Raw genomic sequence first — 6,657 nt, 5'->3', positions numbered from 1 at the left:
CTGGAAGCCCGCGAGCCCCCGTGCCCGGCGGCGGCCTCTGGGCGGCAGGACGGCAGCGGCGCCGGGCCCGGGCTGGGGAGCCGCTTCGGGGATCCGGGCCGGGAGAGAGGACGTCCGGGGCGGGCAGGCGGGGGAGACCCAGACCCGGCCGGGTGTCTAGGCGCGACGGTCACCCGCGTCCCGGAGGTCAGCAGGGACCGCTGGACTTGGGGCGCTCAGACTTGTGGCCAGTAGTTTGCTGATGATGTGAGCCTGTTTACAAAATAAAAGAGAAAGAAATGAAAAATGCAAATTTGCAGAGCCTTTCTTTAAAAGGAAGAAAAAAATAAAGGGGAAAAAAGGAAGATCTGTGGTTTCGCAAGACCATGCTTCCGAAGGATTTCCGGGTAATTAGCTGCGCCGAGTAGCTTTTGCTAAAACTGCTGTGTGACAGATCAGCGACCTTCCCAGACGTGGCACAGGCAGTAGGACGCCCGCGACCCTGTGAAAGAACAGAGCGGGCGTCGGGGTTTGCGACCTGCGCGGGACCTGCGCTCAGCCTGTAGTTGCCCTTTTGAAAGTCTCAATGTGTTAACATGGGGCTGTGTGTTATCTTTTTGTACTGGGCCGAGCAAATTATGTAGTTTGTCTTCTTACTATTCTGTGCCTCCTACACACCTTCACAAAAGTTTAATAAACACAATGAATTGGAGTAAATTATTTTTAAATAGGGAAGCTAGGCCTGGAGTCCAGTGCACGTAATCCCAGCTACTGGGAGGCTGAAACAGGAGGACTGAAGATCAAGGCTAGCCTGGGCAATTTAGGAGACCCTGTCTCAAAATAATAAGAGGGATGTAGCTCAGAGCTCCCTGGGATCACTCCCGTTATTGGACTGGGGAGCTGAGGAAAGAAGATGGTGGGGTATCTTATTTGTAGGAATGAACCTGTTATCTAAGTTTCACTTTGCAGTTTGTTTTAATAGTGAGCCTAAGACTTCGAAGTCCTGAGTGAAGGGATTGCACTACTATATTGTGAGTTTTAAACGTTTCTATGTTTTATATCCGTTAACGTACCTTTTAAAATTCTAGTCTGAACAACACCTTGAAAAATGGCAAGCTAATTTATCTTATAGTTCCTTGTAACCCCAGATTACATCACCTATAATTAAAGTGAAACTTCGATAATTGTTTATTGTGTTAAATGTGTCAAACAGCAACATTGAAAGTTGTTTTTTTCAGCAAAACAGGAAGTTCTAGTGTACAGAACTGCTCAGGAGCAAATTTCTGAAAGATGTGTTGCGAATGTAGTTGATTATTACTTTAAGTACACAAAAGAAACTGGTTACTAAAAGGAATTCTCCAGAAAAAAAAAAGTTTGTTTCTAAAGCAAATATGACCTCATGCATGGTTTATCTGCCCTGTTAGCCTAGATTTTTGTAAGCTCATTTCACTTAAAGGGGTCGAATGACGCTGACCTTTGTCTAGAATGTGAGCTTGATGAGGCCTTAGATTAATTGTCATCAAGTCCAATTTGCTTTGGGGACAGGGCTGCCACTCCTCTGCTGCTGGTGGGGCAGTGCTTTAGTCTTAAGGAGTCCATCAATGAAAGGTGAGCCTCAAAGCTTGTATGTAAATACGAGTGTGTTTGTAATGAGGGATTCCGGAATGTCATCTTTGATTAAACAAAAGAACACTCTGTAGATTGTGGAAGACAACTGGAAACAAAGGAGTAGAGAGCTTACTCGTACAGTTATCTGCACTGGTCACATTATTATGCCGGTTCATGTATTTAGGACAACCAACATTTAACAGTTTTAGCAGAAGAGTTAGTCCCAGAGAGCAGTGTCTGTCAGATGGGTCTCTCTCTCTCTCTCTCTCTCTCTCTCTCTCTCTCTCTCGCTCGCTCGCTCGCACGCGCACACGCACATACACACCTGCCACTCCCAGTGCATTCTATGTCGACTCAAGCCTTACAGTCTGCCTCTGGGCCTAGTGCCTGCTTCCCCCAGGCTTACTGGGGGTGTGGTAAGGGGAGGTCTCTGATTCCAACCCACTTAATTGTGTCCATGTGAACATCATCCTTTGGGCAAAGTCATGATTCCACCCCCAACCCCCTATTACTTTCCAGAGAGCCAGAAGAGAGATTGTTTCTTTCTTGATTGTAAATTTTACTTCTGCCATCTTTGTGTCATCCCAGCCTGAAACCTAGCTGTGCTTTGCACCAGCCGTTGGAGCCAGGAGGTGAGAGACCCCGGCAAATTATCCATCCCGAAGTTGAAATGTGCTGTAGATAGCAGGGCTGGCTGCACTCTGCCGAGGGTTCAATCCTCACTTTTAATGACTTTGTTAATAATACTTTACAGGGATCCCACAGAAGGTTCACACTGGGTGATGAAGAAGAGCAGGGAAGATTTCGGATCTGGAGGGATCGGAAAGCTATTTTAAGTGAAAAAGCAAAACTGCCAGATATAGATGGTGCATGCCATGGGGGCCGGTGGGGGTGACGGGTAAAAAGGTGGGCAGGTGCCCACCTGGGGATGTGTTTGTGTTTGTGAAAAGACACTAGAAGGACTTATTCTGAGCGAAAGCTTTGAGGTAGTTCTAATCAAAGCACACACACACACACACACACACACACACACACACATATATAATACTTTTTTATAAATTTTTATTTCTCTATAATTGCCAGGCAATAAAGTGTTTGGAGAGATCATTTCCAGGTCAATCATATAACCTGATGGCATTTTATACTGGTTGATTATTAACCACAACCTCTAAAAGAGGCCTAAACCACAGAAATAAGTTTTTGGATGAATTTGGTTGATGCTACTCAAAAACATCAATGCCACCACTAATTAACTTTCAGGAATTTTGAAGTAAGGTATTTTACAAAGGTGAGCAGTTGATGATTTGCTAACTTGGCAACACATAAAAGGTAAGTCTATATATAATTCATCCTGACTCTGCAAACCTTAGGTCTTGGAATTCTTCATGAACAGAAGAAATGAGCAGAGATGAGACAGAGGTCAAAATGCAGCTACCTTTATGTTGTCCCTTCTCTACTCTTTCTTTCTTTTTTTTTTTTTTTTTGTCAGAACCGGGGATTGAACTCAGACCCTTGCGCTTGACAGGCAAGTGCTTATTCTACTGAGCCATCTCCCCGGTCCCTCCACTCCTTCTTTAATGTGTGCTTGTTTTATTTAAATGACCAGCACAACATAAAATGGCTGTAATTAAACATATTTTATAAAGTTTATGTTTATATTCTTGCTCCCTATCCAGGGCATGTTACTTTCTTTAAAGCTTTTTTTAAATACTGTGTTATAGTTTGGGGTTTTTCAAGAGGAAATAATATAATACAGGACACATATTTTATAAGAATGAACCACTCAAAGAATCATATACAAAAAGTACAGGAAATCTGTGCTCATACTAAAGACCCAGCACTCCATCTGAGGGCCTGGATCCCATGGTAATGCCCTGCTAGAGCTGGGCTCTATGACCTAGAGCCCATGACAATGTCTCATGCAGGCCTGTTCCATGAGTCTGTGCTGGAAAGGCCCAAAGGCGAGTGGTGGAGGGTGGAAAGTCTGGGCCAGCGGGATGAAGAATCTGTGTTAGCAGCCTCAGGGGTCTGCACTGGAGCCAGGAGGTGACCCTCAAGGTAAGCACCAGAACTTCCCTGAAAAGCACCACAGCATCCTCAGTGACAGTGAGGTCCCTAGCTCCTCCGATGATGAGGACAGCTGAGTCCATCAGAAAGCATGACAAGTGCCTCCAAGCCAACCAGCAGCTGTCCCCAGCGCCCAGCAGCTGTCCCCAGCGCCCTAGAGCTCCGGACAGCTCCCTGCACCTCCAGCACCCTCGGGACAGCTCCCAGCAGCCCCTACAGTTCTCCCTCCTAGGCTGCGGGCAACCGTCCTAAGGTGGGCCTCCCGCACCCAGCACCTAGCTGGGTCAGTTCAGCTGGGTGTTACAAGTTGGCCCCCAGTTGTCAGTCTACTACATACTGTGTCCTTCAGAAAGGTTTCCTGTGTGAATGTAGCTTCTTTTGGTCATTCCTTTTCCATTTTATATTTTGTAAAAAAAAAAAAAAAAAAAGTAGAGGTCACATTAGTTTCTATTTCTAGTGTATAAGTCTGATATCTACCATAAAACATTAAGTTTCCTGAGGTGGGAACTGCTCTAAATCCAATTATATCTTTTTCCGTTTGCTCCTCTGTAGCCTACTCTATAAGACACCAATACATGTGAAATATGTGTTAATTGAGTTTTGCATATATTTTTATGTTTAAATGTTTAATCATCAGGACATTTAAGTTTTCTTTCCCATCATACAGTTAAAACTGACTGGACCTCTTTAACATTTTGATCATATAAAAATCAACTTTCCTGCTTCTTCCACTTTCTGTCCCAAGACAAGCAGTGGCCCTTTGACTTGTTCCTGCATTTTAATTAGATCTGTTCTCTCCTTTTAGGGGGACCAAGTTGGTACCGATTCATTAGACAAGCAAGTGATGCAGTACCAGCTGCACATTAAGTACACAGCTTACCCCAGTTCCCAAAGCCCACGAGAGGAACTGCATCCTTGCAGATGTTCCTGCTGGGTGCAGCAGTACAGTCCCAGCACTCAGGGAGGCGGTGGCAGGAGGGTTACGGTTGCCAACCTGCCCTGGTGACTTAGTGACTTGGCCAAACCCTGCCTCAAAAACGGTTGGGGAGGTGGTAGCTCAAGTGTGAAGGCCCTGGGTTCAACTCCCAGGACTGGGGGAGAAAAGTTTCCAGTTTCATTTTAATTTCAATGGTATCTCTTTACTAATTATAGGTTTTTACCTGCAACTCAGCGGATGCACTGGTTGGGTGCGGTGCCAAAGAAAGCAGTGTCATTTTCATATTTCAGCAGATCTAACTTCGTTGCGTTCAGCAACCTCTTCTGTGTGGCAATGCAGGCCAGGCACAGTATAAGACAGTGGATATATTACAGTCAAACAGAGCACACAGCACCCTCTGAATTTGGGGACAACGAATGACGTGCCTTCTCGCTGCTGCTGTCCCTCCTTCATGTTGGGTCCTAGCTGATGCAGCAAGGCATATAAAGAAAAGTTAAACACGTTGGGAAAAACTGACTCTCAATTCACAGATGACATGGTAGTTTAAGCAGAGACATCCTAGAGAGTCTGTGAATCCCTAATATGGGCTACATGTCAAGTCATAGGACACAGTCCTACCGTCTTGTTTAATGCTGTAGTAATCTTAGGAATTTGCTGCTAATGTTTGTGCGCATGTGTATGCTTGTGCATCGGTATTGAATACAACAACATTCAGAAAATTTTCCAACATCTCACAACTAACAAGCAATAAATTTGGTTCTCCACTACTGATATTCAAAACCAAAGCTTTTAATTATCAAGCTATTTAAAAAGTCTGCTTAAAACACAGAGCCCCAGTCTCGCCCCGAGATTGTGAGGCCACTCTGTGTAGCGATGTGTACCGGGGACCTGTGCTTGCCCAGCACTCCAGGAGGACCGGATGCAGGTTGTGCCAAGAGCCTCTGCCCACATGAAGCACGCATTCTGCGTGTGGACGCTGGTCCTCCCCATTCACAGGACCCCGTGAGCTCTGTGGAGGGTCCTTGTCAAGAAACCTGCAGCCCATCCTGAGGCAGGCGAACAGCAAAAACCAAGCAAGAAGCTGTGCTGGGAGAGCCAGGGACCTGGGAGTGGGTGTGGAACTCAGCAGCAGCGCTGGGAGCAAGACTAGGAGCTGCAGCTCCCGCACGCACAGGGCTGGTGAAAGGTCCGTGAGGATGCAGGAGACAGGCGTGTGGAGCTGTCCTGCCCCTTACGTCATCATCATTTTTTTTTTGGCAGAACCGGAGACTGAACTCAGGCCCTAGCGCTTGCCAGGGAAGTGCTTATTCCACTGAGCCATCTCCCTGGCCCCATCATCATCATCATTATTTTAAAGAGAAAGAAAAAAACCAATAAAAATAATGATACCCAATTTCAAGACAAGATGACAGGAAATCAGCAATGGTTATTATGTTGCATATTGTTACTTTCAAAATACTTGCTCAGATTACAAGATACAGGCATGCAAAATTGATCAAACAATATAAGCACAAGGGGCTGGTGAGATGGCTCAGTGGTCTAAAGCACCTACTTAAAACGAGCTTAGCAAAGCAAAGGGACCTTGGTTCAATCCCCCAGCACCACATGCCAGCCAGGGCCGCCCCCTGGTGGGCTGAGCTGGCCACACACACACACACACACACACACACACACACAATAAATAAATAAATAAATAAATAAATAAAAAATAAGCACAAACTGCTCCTTTCAATGAACTAATAGAAATTAGTAATATAATTATCGTAGTTACCTTGTGTATATAGGTATATATATTTTTTCTTCTCCCTTCCCAGCTGTTTTCTCCTCTTGAGCAGTTTCTTTCCCTTTCACAATATCTGTTGTGTATTTTGAATCTTATTTACTCTTTCAGTTTCTTACACTAGGGAGACAATATGATGTTTGCACATGCAAGTCTGATTTATTTCACTTATGAGTATTGTCTCTAGTTGCATCCATTTGCCTATAAAACCCTCAACTTTTTCTTTATAACTGAGTAGTACTCCATTGTATAAAAATGCCACATCTTTTTTATTCATTCCTCAGTT

This window comes from Octodon degus, unplaced genomic scaffold (assembly GCF_000260255.1).
Source record: "Octodon degus isolate 3935 unplaced genomic scaffold, OctDeg1.0 scaffold00207, whole genome shotgun sequence".
NCBI lineage: Eukaryota > Metazoa > Chordata > Mammalia > Rodentia > Octodontidae > Octodon > Octodon degus.
Note: the sequence above shows the minus strand (reverse complement) of the source record.